We start from the raw sequence: 24,279 nt of genomic DNA, 5'->3' as shown, positions 1-24,279 counted from the left end.
CTTCAATTATAAACTATAGTTAGAATAGTATTTCATATATAATATATTGATTGCCATAGATTTCCTTGAGCCAAAAGTAAATTAATTCCACATTAACCTGTTCGTCCCGGTCCAAAGTTACTTCACTTTGAAGGCAGCAAGAACCTGACTCGGTTAAAGAAAGAATGTGAGTATGGCTTCCTGTTCTTCATGCACAGGTTGGCCCTACTGGAGGACCATGTCCACCAGTCAGAGTAGAGTAATTTCCTAAATTAAGGCGCCGCGGACACTTTTGCTGGCATTAGGTGTAGCGAGCTGACTTGCCAGGCTTATAGCTGCCCTAAGCGGCACACAAGCCACGGTAAACAGGATGAGATGCATAATAAATTTAGGGGGTATCCGGATTTGAACCGGAGACCTCTTGATCTGCAGTCAAATGCTCTACCACTGAGCTATACCCCCTATATGCATTTTTTGCGGCAGAGAAACGAGGTGTCTATAATTTGAGGTAATAAATCTCTTAGGCCACAAAAACGTTTTTGTCATAGTATAAAATCTACAATTGAGGCACAGCTTATATTTATTCAATTGTGACATTTAGCGAAGCAAGGGCCATTATTGGAGGAATTACGGTATCAGTCCATGCATCCATCTTATATCCATCCACCTTATTTACTCATATCGAGGCTGCAGAAAGTAACAGGCTGCATTAATCAAGGCATTTAATAGGGTACAAATGCAATTTCATAACAATATAAGAAAATAAATAGGTGTTTATTTGAGGTGAGGCCTTTATTTGTTCAAGTGGTGATTCAAAGAAGCCAAATACAGTATCGAGCCATCATGAAAAGGTTAGTTACAGTATTTTCCGGACCATAGGGCGCACCGGATTATAAAGGCCCACTGCCGATCAGCAGGTCTAGTCAGGTCTATTTTCATACAAAATCCGCACCGGATTATAGGGCGCATTAAAGGAGTCATATTATTATTATTTTTTTCTAAATTTAAAAGACTTCCTTGTGGTCGACATAACATGTAATGGTGGTTCTTTGGTCAAAATGTTGATTGATTGATTGATTGATTGATTGAGACTTTTATTAGTAGGTTGCACAGTGAAGTACATATTCCGTACAATTGACCACTAAATGGTAACACCCAAATAAGTTTTTCAACTTGTTTAAGTCGGGGTCCACAATTGATTCATGATACAGATGATGTTTTACAGATCATCTTCAAGCCGCTTTCCGACAGTCGCTTCAGGATGCGCCGTTTTGTGGGCGGTCTTATTTACGTGGCTCACCTTCGACAGCGTCTTTTCTCCGTCATCTTTGTTGTAGCGGTGTAGCGTGCAAGGACGGGAGTGGAAGAAGTGTCAAAAGATGGAGCTAACTGTTTTAATGACATTCAGACTTTACTTCAATCAATAACGGAGCAGCATCTCCTCATCCGGAAACAACAACAAGGCCGGAAATGTGTCCCGTGAAAAACCGTCCGACCGGAACTCTCTCATAACAAAAGTTCCTTGGGTGAATAATGTAAACTCACTACACTGGTATGTTTTAGCGTTCCCATGGCGAGTTTACTGACAGATATAAGTTAGAACTTTACACTACTTTATATTAGAAATGGCAACAGCGGAGAATGAATGTCCCATAACAAGAAGATAGAGAAAAAGAAGAAGATTATCACAGACTACAAAAGCGGACGCACGCAAATTTTCAGGACTTATGCAGATCTCAAATACAGATCAGCAGGTACCAGAAGGTAAGAAAAGTTTCATTTGCATAATATTGCGAAACAAAACGCCAGATAATATGCCTTACCTTATACACATACCATAATAATACTCCTATGTTGACACAAGCACAGCACAATTCATCAAGCGGTGCGGCTTCATAGATTACCAAAGTCGCACTAAAACATTTTGATAGATTTTTGAGCGCCGTGTGTAATGTTCTATATTTTCAAAGAAACATAAAACATTTTGGTGTTGTTTACTTGAGTCATAACGCCATCATATTGCAGTCTACACGTGTCTCGTATGTATGGCTGCCATCTACTGGTGCCACTTATCATTTCACCATGTCCCAAATAAAATAGCTTTGAGGTCGGTAAGCACAACCAAAATTATTCCGTACATTAGGCGCACCGGGTTATAAGGCGCAATGTCGTGTTTTGAGAAAATGAAAGGATTTTAAGTAGAGATGTCCGATAATGGCTTTTTTGCCGAAATCCGATATTCCGATATTGTCCAACTCTTAATTACCGATACCGATATCAACCGATACCGATATATACAGTTGTGGAATTAACACATTATTATGCCTAATTTTGTTGTGATGCCCCGCTGGATGCAATTTGACAATGTAACAAGGTTTTCCAAAATAAGAGAACAACTTCAACTCAAGTTATGGAAAAAAGTGTAGCAAGGGGTGTATGATGTAGCGTCCCGGAAGAGTTAGTGCTGCAAGGGATTCTGGGTATTTGTTCTGTTGTGTTTATGTTGCGTTACGGTGCGGATGTTCTCCCGAAATGTGTTTGTCATTCTTGTTTGGTGTGGGTTCACAGTGTGGCGCATATTTGTAACAGTGTTAAAGTTGTTTATACGGCCACCCTCAGTGTGACCTGTATGGCTGTTGACCAAGTATGATTTGCATTCACTTGTGTGTGTGCCAAAAGCCGAAGGTATTTTGTGATTGGGCCGGCCTTGAAGGGTTATTGGCGCTCTGTATTTCTTCCCACGTCCGTGAACACAGCGGCGTTTTAAAAAGTCAGAAATTGTACTTTTTGAAACCGATACCGATAATTTTGATACCCATAATTTCCGATTTGACATTTTAAAGCATTTATCGGCCGATAATATCGGCAGTCCGATATTATCGGACATCTCTAATATAAAGTGCGCCTTATAGTCTGAAAAATACGGTATTTACCAGGCTTCTATTATTTTAGTTAATGAGTCTATAAGAGCACATATGCTTTTAAAAAAGAACAGCTATTTGAGGGTGTTTACTCTCTTTGTGGTTAATTAGGGCAGTGTTTTTCAACCACTGTGTCACGGCACACTAGTGTGCCGTGAGATACAGTCTGGTGTGCCGTGGAGGATTATCTAATTTCACCTATTTGGGTTAAAAATATTTTTTGCAAACCAGCAATTATAGTCTGCAAATTATGTGTTGTTGTTGAGTGTCAGTGCTGTCTACCGCTCGGCAGAGTAACTATGTTATACTCTTTCATATCAATAGGTGGCAGCAGGTAGCTAATTGCTTTGTAGATGTCGGAAACAGCGGGAGGCAGTGTGCAGGTAAAAAGGTGTCTAATGCTTACACCAAAAATAAACAAAAGGTGAGTGCCCCTAAGAAAAGGCATTGAAGCTTAGGGAAGGCTATGCAGAACAAAACTAAAACTGAACTGGCTACCAAGTAAACAAAAACAGAATGCTGGACGACAGCAAAGACTTACTGTGGAGCAAAGACAATGTACGTCCGAACATGACATGACGATCAACAATGTCCCCACAAAGAATGATAAAAACAACTGAAATATTCTTGATTGCTAAAAGAAAGTGGATGTGGGAAATATCGCTCAAAGGAAGACATGAAACTGCTACAGGAAAATACCAAAAAAAGAGAAAAAAATACCAAAATAGGAGCACAAGACAAAAACTAAAACACTACACACAGGAAAACAGCAACAAACTCAAAATAAGTCACAGTGTGATGTGACAGGTCATGACAGTACACCTACTTTGAGACAGGAGCTATAGTGATGCATGCTTGGTTATGGTTTAAAGTCATATCCAACAATTGCGACAACGACTTTTTACCGTCAACTGAGTTTTGTTTTTTAATGATTTCTGCTGGTGGTGTGCCTCCGCATTTTTTCAATGGAAAAAATGTGCCTTGGCTCAAAAAAGGTTGGAAAACACTGAATTAGGGCATTTATTTTGGGGTCTTGAATAAAAATATTTAACAGCACATTGAATGTAGGAATTTACGGCTGGCAGTACTTTTTTTTTTTACAAGTGGCCAGAGTGCGAGTGTGGGGTTTTCCCCCCCCCCTCCACTTTGAAACCACCCAGCGGAAATGTGTCCTTTGGATGATAACGCTGACACTAATATGGCAGCCAAAACGTAGTGTTTGAAGTCAGTGGGCTGAGGCTGATGTACAGTAAATAAGTCAGCGCCATGGCAACAGCCCGCGGCTAATGCCATTCATATTCCCCCCGCGGAGCCCGGCTGCACTGGCCTGGAGCCAAATCTGTTTCGAGGACTGCGGGCTTTGCACAAAAACATAAAAGAAGATGCATTAAAACACCGATTGTGGGCTTTTTATTTTTATTTATTTTTTTATTTTTTTCAAGCCATGCTGAGGTGATCGCCATGTCAACAAGCTCCCTGAATGGCTTCCTTGCATCATGTGGTCGTGGCATTTAATGACAAGATGATTCACCACGCAGGCCTTGGAAATAACGCTTGTTTTGCTTCTTACAAATCCTTGATTCCCCCCCCCCCTATAAATAACAAATTGATTCATCAGGAGGCAATGTAGGCCAGGCTAAGCTGCGCACTGAGCGGCTGAGTGTGTGACCTTTCACTAAAAAAAAAAAAAAAAAAAAGATGGTGCAAGTCGTATGTCAGCGAGAACACGTTAATGCGCAAACACTCACCAGTGGCTAAGTGCATGAATGCGAGTCATTAGGGAAACAGATGTCAGCAAGTCTCAGGTTAGAGAAAAATTATTTTTGCTTCCCGAGCTGAGTGTGTGCGTGTGTGCGTGTGTGGGAAGCAGATGCTGCCGCCTCTTAAGCCGGCGAGATTGAGAAGGGACTGTTTAAATGAAGAGACCATGGCGTTTGTTACAAAAAACAACAACAAACCACAGCCTATTGATTCATTTCTTTAGCATTTAGGGACCTCTTTAAAACAAGGACATAGGCCAGACGTTTCCCCCGCCAGGCTTGATCTGAAATATTTGGATGCCAGACGCTGTGTACGTCCAAGAGGCGAATTAAAGTGATAACAGCTTTTCGTAATGTTTGATACGGCTTCATGTGAGGAAATATCAGCTTTGGAGCTGCAAATCCTATTAAGTGATTGTCACCCAACTGAGAAACAGGAGTCTTGGGGGATGGAAGGAAAGCAAAAAAAACTACAGTATATCTTAAGAGTGTTTCGGCTAATTGTGATGCTTTGAGTTGCAAGCAAAAATTTGGGTTACAAGCATCCCCGCTGTTCGTTGGCGTAGAAAAATGAACCCGTAAGACACGGGTGTCAATTTTGTTTTTTAATGTGATTGTTTTTGTTTTACTTGTTTTGTGACTTAGTCTTTAGAAAAGTGCCAATGAACAAAACATATATTAATATCATCATGTATTAGGACCATACTTGCCAACCTTGAGACCTCCGATTTCGGGAGGTGGGGGGTGGGGGGCGTGGCCGGGGTGGGGCGGGGGCGTGGTTGGGGGCGTGGCTAAGAGGGGAGGAGTATATTTACAGCTCGAATTCACCAAGTCAAGTATTTCATATATATATATATATATATATATATATATATATATATATATATATATATATAAGAAATACTTGACTTTCAGTGAATTCTAGCTATATATATATTTATTTTATTATATATATATATATATATATATACATATATATATATATATATATATATATATATATATATATATATATATATATATATATATATATATATATGTGTATATATATATATATATATATATATATATATATATATATATATATACCGGTATATATATATATATATATACATATATATATATATATATAAATAAAAGAAATACTTGGATTTCAGTGTTCATTTATTTACACATATACACACACATAACACACATCTACTCATTGTTGAGTTAAGGGTTGAATTGTCCATCCTTGTTCTATTCTCTGTCACTATTTTTCTAACCATGCTGAACACCCTTTCGCAGGTACCCAGAAAGGTTTTGAGTACCACCAAAAAAACTGAATCTCTGAAGACAGTATAAAAATCTGTGTTAAAGGTGTACAAATACTGTTTGTATAATAAGCATGTTATTGTTTACAAATGAGGGTTAAGAATTTAGTACTAAAAAAAAAAAAAAGAATGTGGCTTAAGTACAGTTTTTTAATTGAGCTGCTGCATTTTTTGGTTGGGTTGTTTATTTATTTTGAGTAACTTCTACATTTCTAAAAGGGGAGGAATGTAATAGAGTGATCTATGTTTTTCTGTTGCCATCTCCTGGTGAATGTTGGCTATAGCGTACTGGGGTTACTTTTTGGTTGGCCAACGATGTACGTGGTGTTGCGCACCTGACGCCAAGTGTGTGAGTCTGTTCTGAAGTCTACAGTAAAGAGACATACTTCATCACCTCGCCTGGTTGTTGCTTCCAACTCAATATATTACAACAACATTGCTGTTTACGGCAGACGAACTGCTTTACGGTAGAATAAAACATGACTGCTGTTGTTGTGTGTTGTTACTGCGCTGGGAGGACGTTAATGAAACTGCCTAACAATAAACCCACATAAGAAACCAAGAACTCGCCCTCGATCATTCTACAGTTATAACGTGATTGGGCAGGCACGCTGTTTATATTGTGGGAAAGCGGACGTGAATACAGGCTGTTGACACGTCACTCAGGTCCGCATGGAGCTGGAGAGGGCATGGCTTCCAGCTCCGCCTGAATTTCGGGAGATCTTCGGGAGAAACTTTGTCCCGGGAGGTTTTCGGGAGAGGCGCTGAATTTCGGGAGTCTCCCGGAAAATCCGGGAGGGTTGGCAAGTATGATTAGGACTAGAGATGTCTGATAATGGCTTTTTTGCCGGTATCCGATATTCCGATATTGTCCAACTCTTAATTACCGATTCCGATATCAACTGATACCGATATATACAGTCGTGGAATTAACACATTATTATGCCTAATTTTGTTGTGATGCCCCGCTGGATGCATTAAACAATGTAACAAGGTTTTCCAAAATAAATCAACTGAAGTTATGGAAAAAAAATGCCAACATGGCACTGCCATATTTATTATTGAAGTCACAAATTGCATTTTTTTTTTAACATGCCTCAAAACAGCAGCTTGGAATTTGGGACATGCTCTCCCTGAGAGAGCTTGAGGAGGTTGAGGTGGGTGGGAGGTAGAGGGTAGGGGGGGATGTATATTGTAGCGTCCTGGAAGAGTTAGTGCCGCAAGGGGTTCTGGGTATTTGTTCTGTTGTGTTTATGTTGTGTTACGGTGCGGATGTTCTCCCGAAATGTGTTTGTCATTCTTGTTTGGTGTGGGTTCACAGTGTGGCGCATATTTGTAACAGTGTTGAAGTTGTTTGTACGGCCACCCTCAGTGTGACCTGTATGGGTGTTGACCAAGTATGCCTTGCATTCACTTGTGTGTGTGAAAAAGCTGCATATATTATGTGAATGGGCCGGCACGCTGTTTGTATGGAGGAAAAGCGGACATGACGACAGGTTGTAGAGGGCGTTAAGGCACGCCCCTAATATTGTTGTCCGGGTGGAAATCGTGAGGTATTCGGGAGAATGGTTGCCCCGGGAGATTTTCCGGAGGGGCACTGAAATTCGGGAGTCTCCCGGGAAAATCGGGCGGGTTGGCAAGTATGGGTATAGTACCGAATATGATTCATTAGTATCGCGGTACTGTACTAGTACCGGTATACCGTATAACCCTAGTACACACAAAATAAAAACAGGACTGTTCCATTTTTAATTCTAGAAGTGGGGATTTTCACATTGAGATATTCCTCTGCCAAAAACGAGAATGCCAAATTTAGGAATGACGTACCGTAGGACTAAACAGGACTCTGATTGGACTTGGCAACATGCAATTATTCTATTGGGACTTCAAACAGAAAATACACTCAATTATCTTACAATTTTGTTCAGATTTGCAACAAAATGCTGCATCTTTCATGGCAAAGTGTTTGTTTGTGCAATCCAAACTAACAAACAGCAAATAAAAACAATTCAAGGCCCCCTTGTGTTTGGAATTTGATTGATTGATTGAAACTTGTAATAGTAGATTGCACAGTACAGTACATATTCCGTACAATTGATCACTAAATGGTAACACCCCAATAAGTTTTTCAACTTGTTTAAGTCGGGGTCCACGTTAATCAATTCATGGTAGAATGGTAATAAGAGTCAGTGTGCATAATCAACTTGTGGAATTTAGAGTCACAGCCTGGGCTGCCATGGCGATGTGTAAATGTCATTTCGCCACACTTGTGACAGCAGCAGATGGCGATGGGCACCTTGGGCACTGCCCCCTCTTAGGACCTTGGGTGCAGGGACAGAGCAGCCATGCAGACAAAATACGAAGGCCACTTATCGCGTCTTCAGACACTTACGCAAGAGGAGCAGCTCTAAAATTGACATGTTGGACAAGACGAAGACAACTCATCTGTTCTTGTTTTTTTTCCGAGTCACAAATTTGCATCGTCACTTGTTGCTAGGCAGAATTCATAAAGATAAAAAAGACAGGTATGCATTAAAATGATCAAAATATTCAGTAGCCTAATAGTTGGTAGCTTAGGGTGACTTCCATATGTATATATCGTAGGGGTGTAACGGTACACAAAAATTTCGGTTCGGTACGTACCTCGGTTTAGAAGTCACGGTTCGGTTCATTTTCGTTACAGTAAGAAAACAACAAAATATAAATGTTTGGGTTATTTATTTACCAAATTTGCAAAATCTTCTACCAAAAATATTTTTCTTAGTGGAATATTTGATGTGAAGTATTGGGAACCTTGGATAGGTCAATAATTCATAATAACATTGATTTTGATTCAATATTATGTTTTGAGCAATGACAGTTTGAAAGAAAAAAAAAAACAGCTTTGTTTTATTAGTCAACATTGCAACTTTTTCTAAATTACATTTAGCCTTTAAGCTTTTTTATTTCACTTTTGTTATGTTTTTGTTTATTTTAATTGTATTTTTAGAATGTGCCGTGGGCCTTTAAAACATTAGCTGTGGGCCGCAAATGGCCTCCAGGGCACACTTTTGACACCCCTGCTATATCCACCCATCCATCTTCTTCCGCTTATCCGAGGCAGCAGCCTAAGCAGGGAAGCCCAGACTTCCCTCTCCCCAGCCACTTGGTCCAGCTCCTCCCGGGGGATCCCAAGGCGTTCCCAGGCCAGCCGGGAGAGATAGTCTTCCCAACGTGTCCTGGGTCTTCCCCGTGGCCTCCTACCGGTCGGACGTGCCCTAAACACCTCCCTAGGGAGGCGCTCGGGTGGCATCCTGACCAGATGCCCGAACGACCTCATCTGGCTCCTCTCGATGTGGAGGAGCAGCGGTTTTACTTTGAGCTCCTCCCGGATGGCAGAGCTTCTCACCCTATCTCTAAGGGAGAGCCCCGCCACCCGGCGGAGGAAACTCATTTCGGCCGCTTGTACCCGTGATCTTGTCCTTTCGGTCATGACCCAAAGCTCATGACCATAGGTGAGGATGGGAACGTAGATCGACCGGTTAATTGAGAGCTTTGCCTTCCGGCTCAGCTCCTTCTTCACCACAACGGATCGATACAGAGTCCGCATTACTGAAGACGCCGCACCGATCCGCCTGTCGATCTCACGATCCACTCTTCCCTCACTCGTGAACAAGACTCAGAGGTACTTGAACTCCTCCACTTTGGGTAAGATCTCCTCCCCAACCCGGAGATGGTACTCCACCCTTTTCCGGGCGAGAACCATGGACTCAGACTTGGAGGTGCTGATTCCCATCCCAGTCGCTTCACACTCGGCTGCGAACCGATAGATAATAAAAAATGAAATCTGATAAATCTATGGATAAAAAGCAGAGCCTGGCGACGCATGCGCGTTTATTATTACTCTGTCTCTCTCTCTGTCTCTGCCCCTCCCTCACCAATGCTGCTGTGCGCACAATTTGTTGTGTTTTTAACCCCTTCTTAGCCCTGAACGTACATTGAAAATACACACAACCCTAACTCAAAATGCCGGACATTTGAGGCATTTAAGAAACTCCGCCCTGACAGCTTCCACAAAAGAGGACATTTCCGGTGAAAAGACGACGTATGGTCAGTCTATCGTAGCCCGTTAGCTGCTAGCATGCCATGTGTTGTGCCTCGGTGTGCATTGTTTACACAACGTGCGTTACGCGACTTAATATGTCCGTGTGGAAACTCGTTCGGCACACCTCCGAACCGAACCGGAACCCCCGTATCGAAACGGTTCAATACAAATACACGTACCGTTACACCCCTAATATATATATATATATATATATATATATATATATATATATATATATATATATAGTTGTGGTCCAATATTTACATACACTTGTAAAGAACATAATGTCATGGCTGTCTTGAGTTTCCAATAATTTCTACAATTCTTATTTTTTTGTGATAGAGTGATTGGAGCACATACTTGTTGGTCACAAAAAACATTCATGAAGTTTGGTTCTTTTATGAATTTATTATGGGTCTACTGAAAATGTGAGCAAATGTGCTGGGTCAAAAGTATACATACAGCAATGTTAATATTTGCTTACATGTCCCTTGGCAAGTTTCACTGCAATAAGGCGCTTTTGGTGGCCATCCACAAGCTTCTGGTTGAATTTTGGACCACTCCTCTTGACAAAATTGGTGCAGTTCAGCTAAATGTGTTGGTTTTCTGACATGGACTTGTTTCTTCAGCATTGTCCACAGTCAGGACTTTGGGAAGGCCATTCTAAAACCTTCATTCTAGCCTGATTTAGCCAATCCTTTACCACTTTTGACGTGTGTTTGGGGTCATTGTCCTGTTGGAACACCCAACTGCGCCCAAGACCCAACCTCCGGGCTGATGATTTTAGGTTGTCCTGAAGAATTTGGAGGTAATCCTCCTTTTTCATTGCCCCATTTACTCTCTGTAAAGCACCAGTTCCATTGGCTGCAAAACAGGCCCAGAGCATAATACTACCACCACCATGCTCGACGGTAGGCATAGTGTTCCTGGGATTAAAGGCCTCATCTTTTCTCCTCCAAACATATTGCTGGGTATTGTGGCCAAACAGCTCAATTTTTGTTTCATCTGACATCACATGGACAAAGAAACGACCTTCTGGAGGAAACCATCCACGGTTATGTTAAAGGAGCATGTTCAGTCAAAATGAATTGCGTGATTAATCTGCACATACACATAATTAATGTGATACTTTTTGTCATCAACCAATTGAGTTAACTGGTTATTTTTTAAAGCCCTGATGTTTTTAGGCCAGTTGACATAACTACACCGTTTACCTGGCAAGTTGGCAGAAACTTAACACAAAATGAGTGGATTGTTCCACATTAAACAACAGATAATTGCCTTTTTCACCACATCTTCTCAATCTACAGGGGCACTGCCCCAAGCATAATAGATATGGAGCACAGTTGTAACGATGCAAAACATTGATTCTCCATTAAGATGTTGTTTAAATACAAATATGTGGCATATGTAATAATAAAATAATTGTACAGACTACCTCTTGAAGCTCATCGAGAGAATGCCAAGAGCAGTAATCAGAGCAAAGGGTGGCTATTTTGAAGAAACTAGAATATGAAACATGTTTTCAGCTATTTCACCTTTTTTTGTTAAGTACATAACTCCACATGTGTTCATTCATAGTTTTGATGCCTTCAGTGACAATCTACAACAGGGGTCACCAACCTTTTTGAAACCAAGAGCTACTTCTTGGGTACTGATTAATGCAAAGGGCTACCAGTTTGACACACACTTAAATAAATTGCCAGAAATAGCCAATTTGCTCAATTTACCTTTAACTCTATGTTATTATTAATAATTAATGATATTTATATTTGTGGAAACACTGATCATCTTAATGATTTCTCACAATAAATATATATAGAAACAGATAAATATCAATATGCAACACTTTATTTTTATATTTTCTCTAAGTGCACATTTTTCAAATTTTGTAGAGAATAAATGATGAAAAAAACACCTAATTGAACGGTTTAAAAGAGGAGAAAACACGAAAAAAATTTAAATTTAATTTTGAAACATAGTTTATCTTCAATTTCGACTCTTTAAAATTCAAAATTCAACTGAGAAAAAAAAGAAGAGAAAAACTAGCTAATTCGAATCTTTTTGAAAAAATTAAAAAAAGAATTTATGGAACATCATTAGTAATTTTTCCTGATTAGAATTTTGATGACATGTTTTAAATAGGTTAAAATCCAATCTGCACTTTGTTAGAATATATAACAAATTAGACCACGCTATATTTCAAGACAAATCATTATATCTTCTAGATTTTCCAGAACAAAAATTTTAAAAGAAATTCAAAAGACTTTGAAATAAGATTTAAATTTGATTCTACAGATTTTCTAGATTTGCCAGAACAATTTTTTTGAATTTTAATCATAATAACTTTGAAGACATATTTCACAAATATTCTTCGTCAAAAAAACAAGCTAAAATGAAGAATTAAATTAAAATGTATTTATTATTCTTTACAATAAAAAAAATAAATTTACTTGAACATTGATTTAAATCGTCAGGAAAGAAGGGGAAGGAATTTAAAAGGTAAAAAGGTATATGTGTTTAAAAATCCTAAAATAATTTTTAAGGTTGTATTTTTTCTCTCTAAAATTGTCTTTCTGAAAGTTATAAGAAGCAAAGTAAAAAAAATAATGAATTTATTTAAACAAGTGAAGACCAAGTCTTTAAAATATTTTCTTGGATTTTCAAATTCTATTTGAGTTTTGTCTCTCTTAGAATTAAAAATGTCGAGCAAAGCGAGACCAGCTTGCTAGTAAATAAATACAATTTAAAAAATAGAGACAGCTCACTGGTAAGTGCTGCTATTTGAGCTATTTTTAGAACAGGCCAGCGGGCGACTCATCTGGTCCTTACAGGCGACCTGGTGCCCGCGGGCACCGCGTTGGTGACCCCTGATCTACAATGTAAATAGTCTTGGAAATAAAGAAAACACATTGAATAAGGAGAAGGTGTGTCCAAACTTTTGGCCTGTACTGTAGACTCAGGTACCGTCAAGGGAGTATCAATAGTAATATAGTCCAGTAGCAATCAATCTGCCACCAAGAAAATGAAGTACTTGCAGGGAAAAACTGTGATTAAAAGGCAATAAGGGCGAAAGGCTTAGACCAGTGGTTCTCAACCTTTTTTCAGTGATGTACCCCCTGTGAACATTTTTTTTAATTCAAGTACCCCCCAATAAGAGCAAAGCATTTTTTGTTGAAAAAAAGAGATAAAGAAGTAAAATACAGCACTATGTCATCAGTTTCTGATGTATTAAATTGTATAACAGTGCAAAATATTGCTCATTTGTTGTGGTCTTTCTTGAACTATTTGGAAAAAAATATATAAAAATTAGAGATGTCAATAAATGCGTTAAAATAAAATATCGGAAATTATCGGTATCAGGTTTTTTTTTGTTTGTTTTTTTTTTTTTTTTTTTTTTTTATTAAATCAACATAAAAAACACAAGATACACTTACAATTAGTGCACCAACCCAAAAAAACTCCCTCCTCCATTTACACTCATTCACACTCATTCACACAAAAGGGTTGTTTCTTTCTGTTATTAATATTTCTGGTTCCTACATTATATATCAATATATATCAATACAGTCTGCAGGGATACAGTCCGTAAGCACACATGATTGTGCGTGATGCTGGTCCACTAATAGTACTAACCTTTAACAGTTAATTTGACTCATTTTCATTAATTACTAGTTTGTATGTAACTGTTTTTATATTGTTTTACTTTCTTTTTTATTCAAGAAAATGTTTTTAATTTATTTATCTTATTTTATTTTATTAATTTAAAAAAAAGTACCTTATCTTCACCATACCTGGTTGTCCAAATTAGGCATAATAATGTGTTAATTCCACGACTGTATATATCGCATACTTGCCAACCCTCCCGAATTTTCCGGGAGACTCCTGAAATTCAGCGCCTCTCCCGAGAACCTCCCGAGACAAATATTCTCCCGAAAATCTCCCGATTTTCAGCCGGAGCTGGAGGCCACGCCCCCTCCAGCTCCATGCGGACCTGACAGCATACTTGCCAACCCTCCCGAATTTTCCGGGAGACTCCCGAAATTCAGCGCCTCTCCCAAAAACCTCCCGGGACAAATATTCTCCCGAAAATCTCCCGATTTTCAGCCGGAGCTGGAAGCCACGCTCCCTCCAGTTCCATGCGGACCTGAGTGAGGACAGCCTTTTTTCATGACGGGAGGACAACAGGGTGACAAGAACTAAATCATCCAGACTAGAGATAAATTGTAATATTATGTTTATTTAACCTAAAAATACATATATTTATTAATTAAAAAAAAAAAAAAAATCTAAATAAAAAACATCAAAAATAATTGTATTTTTATTTGTATTTTTTCGTGACTCCTTATTACATCCAGCCACATAATTATACATTAAAATAAACATATTTGAAATAATTTATTTTAAATTATCATAATAATTCATTTAAAATGACCATATTTAATTATTAAAATAATTGCTTGTTTATCAACAACTTTAGCATTTTATTCATTACATTTTGAAACTCTCAGAAGCCAAGTAATGTTATATTCCTTAATATTTATTTATGCACGTTTGCGGTATCAATGATCTAAACACAGTTTGTTTGCATATTTTCAGGATGTAGATATCTATATATATATACATTTACACATATATATATATATATATATATATATATATATATATATATATATATATATATACACTGTATATATATATATATATATATATATATATATATATATATATATATATATATATATATACTGTATATGTATATATATATATATATATATATATATATATATATATATATATATATATATATATATATATATATGTATGTATGAAATACTTGACTTGGTGAATTCTAGCTGTCAATATACTCCTCCCCTCTTAACCACGCCCCCAAACACCACCCACCCCACCCCCGACCACGCCCCCACCCCCCACCTCCCGAAATCGGCGGTCTCAAGGTTGGCAAGTATGCCTGACAGCCTTTTCTTTATGACAACAGGGGTGACAAGAACTAAATCATCCAGACCAGAGATAAATTGTCTTACCTAAAAATAAATATATTTATTCATTTAAAAAAATAAAAAAAATTTTTTTACTATTTTTTGCTAAAAACATCAAAATTAATTATATTTTTATTTGTATTTTTTCTGACTCCTTATTACATCCAGCCATAGAATTATACATTAAAATAAACATATTTGAAATCATTAATTTTAAATGATCATAATAATTCATTTAAAATGACCATATTTAATTATTAAAATAATTGCTTGTTTATCAACAACTTTAGCATTTTATTCATTACATTTTGAAGCTCTCAGAAGCCAAGTTATGTTATATTCCTTAAGTTTTATTTATGCAAGTTTGAAGTATCAATTATCTAAACACAGTTTTGTTTGCATATTTTCAGGATATATATATATATATATATATATATATATATATATATATATATATATATATATATATATATATATATATATATATATGTATATATATATATATATATATATATATATATATATGTATATATATATATATATAAATATATATATATATATGTATATATATATATATATATATATACATATATATGTATATATATATATATATATATATATATATATATATATATATATATATATATATATATATATATATATATATATATATATATATATGTAAATATATGTATATGTATGTGTATATATATATATATATATATATATATATGAAATACTTGACTTGGTGAATTCTAGCTGTCAATATACTCCTCCCCTCTTAGCCCCCCCCACCTCCCGAAATCGGAGGTCTCAAGGTTGGCAAGTATGATATATCGGTTGATATCAGTATCGGTAATTAAAGAGTTGGACAATATCGGAATATCGGATATCGGCAAAAAGCCATTATCGGACATCCCTAATAAAAATAACTAAAAACTTGTTGAAAAATAAACAAGTGATTCAATTATAAATAAAGATTTCTACACAGGGCTTCACGGTGGCAGAGGGGTTAGTGCATCTGCCTCACAATACGAAGGTCCTGAGTAGTCTTGGGTTCAATCCCGGGCTCGGGATCTTTCTGTGTGGAGTTTGCATGTTCTCCCCGTGACTGCGTGGGTTCCCTCCGGGTACTCCGGCTTCCTCCCACCTCCAAAGACATGCACCTGGGGATAAGTTGATTGGCAACACTAAATTGGCCCTAGTGTGTGAATGTTGTCTTGTCTATCTGTGTTGGCCCTGCGATGAGGTGGCGACTTGTCCAGGGTGTACCCCGCCTTCCGCCCGATTGTAGCTGAGATAGGCTCCAGCGCCCCCCGCGACCCCAAAGGGAATAAGCGGTAGAAAATGGATGGATGGATTTCTACACATAGAAGTAATCATCAACTTAAAGTGCCCTCTTTGTGGATTGTAATAGAGATCCATCTGGATTCATGAACTTAATTCTAAACATTTTTTCACAAAAAAAGAAATCTTTAACATCAATATTTATGGAACATGTCCACCAGGGGCGTCACTAGCTTTTAAGGACAGGGGAGGCTTAGCCCCCAGGAGATGCACAGGATGCGAGCAAACGTTACGCGCAAGCACAAAACTTCACAAACGGCAAACAAAGACTTAGAAATTATTCATTGTTATTATTATTATTTTTTTTAAATGCACGGGACGAAATGAAATGCTCCCCGGGACGATGACCTTTAACCATTTTTTTTCTTTTTCTTTTTATGTATTTATTAATTTTACATTTTATATTAAATGTCTTGGTTTTTCCTCCCTCTGAAAATCCTATGAAATGTTTAACAAGCCATCCTATAATAATACAACAGCTATTAATGTAACAATACAATAAAACAAATATATTTAATGATGTTTTTTTCATTATTTTAACAATAGGCTAATGTATATTACTTTATATAGATTCTACAAGAAACACAAAACTTAAAAACTAAATTATTTACAATTGCGCACACAAGGTTTTGTGCCGCTTCACTCATTGTAAAGGAAGATAATGTGCTTCGTACACCTGCAGGACCGCAAGCAAGGTCGCAGAGAAAATGCGGACTGGAATTTGAGTGATGTGGGCATTTTCTATATGAACAAGTGGAATGGATTGGATACCGACACACTGAAGAGGCTCTCTACAGCAGTGTTTTTCAACCTTTTTTGAGCCAAGGCACATTTTTTGCGTTGAAAAAATACGGAGGCACACCACCAGCAGAAATCATTAACTCAGTTCAGAGTAAAAAGTCATCGTCGCAATTGTTGGACATGACTTTAAACCATAACCAAGCATGTGTCACTATAGCTCTTGTCTCAAAGTAGGTGTACTGTCACCTGTCACATCACACCGTGACTTATTTGGAGTGTTTTGGTTGTGCTCCTGTGTGTAGTGTTTTAGTTCTTGTCTTGCGCTCCTATTTTGGTGGCTTTTTCTCTTTTTTTGGTATTTTCCTGTAGCAGTTTCATGTCTTCCTTTGAGCGATATTTCCCGCATCACTTTGTTTTCAGCAATCAAGAATATTTCAGTTGTTTTTATTCTTCTTTGTGGGGACATTGTTGATTGTCACGTCATGTTCGGATGTACATTGTGGACGCCGTCTTTGCTCCACAGTAAGTTTTTGCTGTCGTCCAGCATTCTGTTTTTGTTTACTTTATAGCCAGTTCAGTTTTAGTTTCGTTCTGCATAGCCTTCCCTAAGCTTCAATGCCTTTTCTTAGGAACACTCAACTTTTGTTTATTTTTGGTTTAAGCATTAGACACAATTTTACCGCACGCTGCCTCCCGCTGTTTCCGACATCTACAAAACATTTAGCTACCTGCTGCCACCTACTGATATGGAAGAGTATTACACGGTTACTCTGTCGAGCGGTAGACAGCACCGACACTCAACAACAACATATAATTTGCAGACTATAATTACTGGCTTGCAAAAAATATTTTTAACCCAAATAGGTGAAATTAGGTAACCTCCCACGGCACACCAGACTGTATCTCACGGCACACTAGTGTGCCACGGCACAGTGGTTGAAAAACACTGCTCTATCTTACGCTACGAAGTGAGGGGAAACCGAGTGAATAATAACAGGTTATATGATTATTTATTTAAACTCATATTCGGGCCACTTTATAATGACTATGTCGGCATGTATTTGTAAAAAAAAAAAAAACAACACCAAATTATTTAGGGGGGCTTAAGAATATTTTAGGGGGGCTTGAGCCCCCCTAAAATAGGCCTAACAACGCCAATGTTGGCAAGTATGATATATCGGTTGATATCAGTATCGGTAATTAAAGAGTTGGACAATATCGGAATATCGGATATCGGCAAAAAGCCATTATCGGACATCCCTAATAAAAATAACTAAAAACTTGTTGAAAAATAAACAAGTGATTCAATTATAAATAAAGATGTCTACACATAGAAGTAATCATCAACTTAAAGTGCCCTCTTTGGGGATTGTAATAGAGATCCATCTGGATTCATGAACTTAATTCGAAACATTTTTTCACAAAAAAACAAATCTTTAACATCAATATTTATGGAACATGTCCACCAGGGGCGTCACTAGCTTTTAAGGACAGGGGGGCTTAGCCCCCAGGAGATGCACCGGATGCGAGCAAACGTTACGCGCAAGCACAAAACTTCACAAACGGCAAACAAAGACTTAGAAATTATTCATTGTTATTATTATTATTTTTTTTAAATGCACGGGACGAAATGAAATGCTCCCCGGGACGATGACCTTTAACCATTTTTTTTCTTTTTCTTTTTATGTATTTATTAATTTTACATTTTATATTAAATGTCTTGGTTTTTCCTCCCTCTGAAAATCCTATGAAATGTTTAACAAGCCATCCTATAATAATACAACAGCTATTAATGTAACAATACAATAAAACAAATATATTTAATGATGTTTTTTTCATTATTTTAACAATAGGCTAATGTATATTACTTTATATAGATTCTACAAGAAACACAAAACTTAAAAACTAAATTATTTACAATTGCACACACAAGGTTTTGTGCAGCTTCACTCATTGTAAAGGAAGATAATGTGCTTCGTACTCCTGCAGGACCGCAAGCAAGGTCGCAGAGAAAATGTGGACTGGAATTTGAGTGATGTGGGCATTTTCTATATGAACAAGTGGAATGGATTGGATACCGACGCACTAAAGGGGCTCTCTACCTTACGCTACGAAGTGAGGGGAAACTGAGTGAATAATAACAGGTTATATGATTATTTATTTAATATTATAATGACTATGTCGGCATGTATTTGTAAAAAAACACCAAATTATTTAGGGGGGCTTAAGAATATTTTAGGGGGACTTGAGCCCCCCTAAAATATGCCTAACAACGCCAATGATGTCCACAAAAAATCTAGCTGTCAACACTGAATATTGCATTGTTGCATTTCTTTTCACAGTTCTTTTTGACAGACATTTAAAAAAAAATCTCACGTACCCCTTGGCATACCTTCAAGTACCCCCAGGGGTACGCGTACCCCCATTTGAGAACCACTGGCTTAGACTACCACCTGTGCTGTGTAAGGAGAATGCAGCTTTGGTGTAAAAATGCAAAGGCATGTAGAAACGTGCATTGCCTGGGTGGTGAACGGCTTTCCAGGGTGCAGCGAGTGGCAGCATTAAGGCCATAATATGATAAAATAATTAAAGCTGCATCCTCCTCAAGGGTGAAATTGGGCCCCCAACATCCACTTTTGCTTTCATTTAGCTGCACGTAGCCTGAGTGTAGAATATTGTGGCTAATTATGACTGCAGAAAAGCAACATTTTTATGTCCCTGTTTAAGTGTATCGCCTCTCCACTCTTCAGTGGAAGGTTATATGTGATGACACAGGGAGGAGGAGGAGAAAGAAAAAAAAAGCCAACGGTGCAAAATTAACTTTTCATGTATTTCCTCCGCACGTCCTTGTTTCTTCTTGTGTCGCACACGCCGCCGCAGGCTGGCTTCCTTTTCTTTTAATTGCAATTTCATCAAGAATTTAAAGCCTCCCTCCTGTCAGTCTGGACTGAGGACGGAAATGTAAAGTCGCCATTGTGTGTGTGTGTGTGTATGTGTGTGTGTGTGTGTGTGTGTGTGTGTGTGTGTGTGTGTGTGTGTGTGTGTGTGTGTGTGTGGAGATAAGTCGGGAGCGGCTCGGGGAAAGACTCACTTTCATCACCGCTGGACCTCCCCTGTCGCTCCAAATCTCCATCCTTCACTCCCTCGCTCTCTTCCACGGCTTTGTCACTCGCGGGAGCGGCTCTGCGGAGTATGAATTTATAATATTATATAAATAAGGTGGCGGGGGGGGGGCGCTTTGACACAAATTTCAGATCGTGCGCTTCAACAGTGTTCTAAAGTGTCAAGAAAAACCCTGTTTCCTTATGTAATGACAGCTGTGTTTGTCTACTCAACTGCAGAGAGTACCAGGCGTCTTTTTTCAGGTTAGGGGTAAGAGTGAAGAAAAGACGGATTAATTAGGGTGTGGCGTCTATTACAGTGGATGCCAGTATTACAGGGAATATAGTATCGTTCTCTTTTATTAACTCAACTACAGAGAGTACCAGGTATCTTTTGAAATCAAAAATGGTGAAAAAAGGGAAAATACCACATCCATCTATAGTAGCAGAGGGCATTTATTTGCTAAACTGCAGAGGGTAAAGGGTAAGAGTGAAGAAAAGAAAGGGATTAATCAGGGTGTGGCGTCTATTACAGTGGATGTCGGTATTTCAGGAAATATAGTATCGCTCTCACCATTATTTACTCAACTACATGGCATTTATTTGGGGTAAAGCTGGTGGAAAAAAGGAAATGTCTATTTGAGGTGAGGTGTTTATCAAGTTCAAGTGGATGAGGGCATTTATTTGCTCAAGAGTAAAGGGTAAGAGTGCAGAAAAGACAGGGAATAATTAGGGTGTGGCGTCTATTACAGTGGATGCTGGTATTTCAGGAAATATAGTATCGCTCCCACCGTTATTTACTCAACTACATGGCATTTATTTGGGGTAAAGCTGGTGGAAAAAAGGAAATGTCTATTTGAGGTGAGGTGTTTATCAAGTTCAAGTGGATGAGGGTATTTATTTGCTCAAGAGTAAAGGGTAAGAGTGCAGAAAAGACAGGGAATAATTAGGGTGTGGCATCTGTTACAGTGGATGCCGGTATTTCAGGGAATATAGTATCGTTCTCTTTTATTTACTCAACTACAGAGAGTACCAGGTATCTATTGAGAGCAAAGATGGTGAAAAAAGGGAATGTGTATTCGAGATGAGGTGTTTACTGATTCAAGTATATGCAGGGATTCATTAGGGCATGGCAACAAGTCCATTCACCCATCTACAGTAGCTGAAAACATTTATTTGCTCAACTGCAGAGGGTGAAGGGTAAGAGTGGAGGAAACAAAAGGATTAATTAGGGCGTGGCGTCTACTAGAGTGGATGCCAGTATTTCAGGAAATATAGTATCCATCCCTCCTTTAACTACTCAACTACTATAAAGGGGAAAGTTGGTGGAAAATAGTTGATGTCTATTTGAAGTGACTTGTTAAATTAGTTAAGTGAATGGGGCATTTATTTATAAGTTGCACGGAGCACATTAAGGGTAAATCTGGGGTGAAAAAATGGATGTCTATTTGAGGTGAGGTGTTTAATTAGTTAACATGGTGATTAAATTGGACATTTATTCATCAACAACTTCAGGCATCTACTTGTGGTACGAATGGGGAAAAAAGGCACTGTCTATGGTATTTGAGGTGTGGCAGTTAATTCAATGTGGGTGTTTATTTACTTAACTGCAGAGAGTACCAGGGTAAATGCCAAGTAAAAAAATGTGAGGCATTTATTTTTTCAAATGGACGAGGCGCACAGTGATTAATTGGGGCATGGCATCTAGTATAGCAGAGTCTACTATTTGAGGAAATATAGTCTCTTTCCATCCATTCCCTTATTTATCATTAACAAAAGACAATAATTAAATGCATTTGAGATTAAATTTGTACTGAAGGTATTGAAATAAATCACTAAATATATTATATATACAAATTTAATTAACAAATAATTTAATAAATGTAATATAATAATTAATAATAATTTAAACAATGGTAAAGTAAAAGATAATAATCTATTTATTTTTTAATTGATTTGGCTTTATATTCATTCCATTTAATTAAATAAAATATACAATAAGTGGAACGAGGAGGGCGGCCTATTATTATTATTTTGTTTGTAAAGGAACATTTCTCCCATGTGACCAACTGCCATAGAGTGTCAAGTGTATCTGCTCGCCATATGCTTTCACACTGCTGGCATGTCTCGCCTTGCTTGTTGTCTCCTTTTCACACACACATGCACTCTCCAACATGAGTCACCAATAAAAGCAGAGAGGCGACAAACACAGAGAGAGGCGAAGTGTGCAAAAAACACAAAGGAAGCGCCTCAAGTTATTTGCTACTGTTATGTGTAAAAAAAAAAAAGAAAGAAGAAATTAGTATTTTATGTATGTATTCTGCATTATGCAATTTATATATTCCACAAGATTCATTATTTACTGAGGGTTTTAATCATTCTATGACTGATTCATGTATTCATTTGATGACAATTTTTAGTTCCATAACTGATTTATTTACGATATTGGTTTATTTATTGACCGTTTTAGTTATTGTCAGGTTCAAACACTGATGACATCTATTAAACAAGACAAGAAGCAAGGAATTAAACAGAGAAAGAATTCAATTTGCAAACCCCTGTCATGTCTGTGTGATCATGTTTTTGTTTTGGTCATGTTCGTTTTGGTTTTTGGACTTTTTGTGCACTTTTGTTTTGTCACCATAGCAACCATTAGTTTTCACCTGTCACGTCACGCACCTGTTTCACATTTTGAGTCACGCACCTGTTTTTGTTAATCATGTCTATAGTATTTAAGTTCATTGTTTTCAGTTTGTCGTTCTGACGACATCCCCGCATTTATACTCTCCACACACTTATGACCCTTGCTGCGCTTTTTCATGCCGTTTTTGTCCATGCCAAGTAAGTTTTGTTTATTATTGCCACAGTTAGTGTTTTTTGTTGTTCATAGTTTTTGCCTTTGTGCAAGTGTTTGGTTTCATAGTTTGTTCTCCGCCATTGTGCGCGCCTTTTGTTTACTTCCTTGTTTTGTATTTATAGTCTTTAAATAAAAAATTTACTCACATTCCCGTCTCGCCCGAGCCAACTTTCCGTTGCATCTCGGAAAAGCAAACACCCAGGACCAAGTCATGACACCCCGTTTCCATATAAGTTGGGAAATTGTGTTAGATGTAAATATAAACGGAATACAATGATTTGCAAATCCTTTTCAACCCATATTCAATTGAATGCACTACAAAGACAAGATATTTGATGTTCAAACTTATAAACTGTATTTTTCTTTTGCAAATAATAATTAACTTAGAATTTCATGGCTGCAACACGTGCCAAAGTAGTTGGGAAAGGGCATGTTCACCACTGTGTTACATCACCTTTTCTTTTAATAACACTCAATAAACGTTTGGGAACTGAGGAAACTAATTGTTGAAGCTTTGAAAGTGGAATTCTTTCCCATTCTTGTTTTATGTAGAGCTTCAGTCTTTCATCAGTCCGGGGTCTCCGCTGTCGTATTTTACGCTTCATAATGCGCCACACATTTTCGATGGGAGACAGGTCTGGACTGCAGGCGGGCTAGGAAAGTACCCGCTGTTGTAACACGTGCTGAATGTGGCTTGCTGAAATAAGCAGGGGCGTCCATGAAAAAGACGGCGCTTAGATGGCAGCATATATTGTTCCAAAACCTGTATGTACCTTTCAGCATTAATGGTGCCTTCACAGATGTGTAAGTTACCCATGCCTTGGGCACTAATGCACCCCCATACCATCACAGATGCTGGCTTTTGAACTTTGCGTCGATAACAGTCTGGATGGTTCGCTTCCCCTTTGGTCCGGATGACACAATGTCGAATATTTCCAAAAACAATTTGAAATGTGGACTCGTCAGACCACAGAACACTTTTCCACCTTGCATGAGTCCATCTTAGATGATCTCGGGCCCAGAGAAGCCGGCGGCGTTTCTGGGTGTTGTTGATAAATGGCTTTCGCTTTGCATAGTAGAGCTTTAACTTGCACTTACAGATGTAGCGACAAACTGTATTTAGTGACAGTGGTTTTCTGAAGTGTTCCAGAGCCCATGTGGTGATATCCTTTAGAG

At 37.9% G+C, this 24,279-nt stretch overlaps 1 non-coding gene across 1 annotated transcript; it reads right to left on the bottom strand.

The window, feature by feature from the left end:
• Positions 1-369: 369 nt before the first annotated feature.
• trnac-gca (transfer RNA cysteine (anticodon GCA)) lies at positions 370-441 on the bottom strand. The gene has a single exon. It is a non-coding gene; the product is annotated as a tRNA-Cys (tRNA).
• Positions 442-24,279: the final 23,838 nt, after the last annotated feature.

The sequence above is a fragment of the Nerophis lumbriciformis genome, linkage group LG32 (assembly GCF_033978685.3).
Source record: "Nerophis lumbriciformis linkage group LG32, RoL_Nlum_v2.1, whole genome shotgun sequence".
Lineage (NCBI taxonomy): Eukaryota > Metazoa > Chordata > Actinopteri > Syngnathiformes > Syngnathidae > Nerophis > Nerophis lumbriciformis.
Note: the sequence above shows the minus strand (reverse complement) of the source record. Positions and strands in the feature narration are given on the sequence as shown.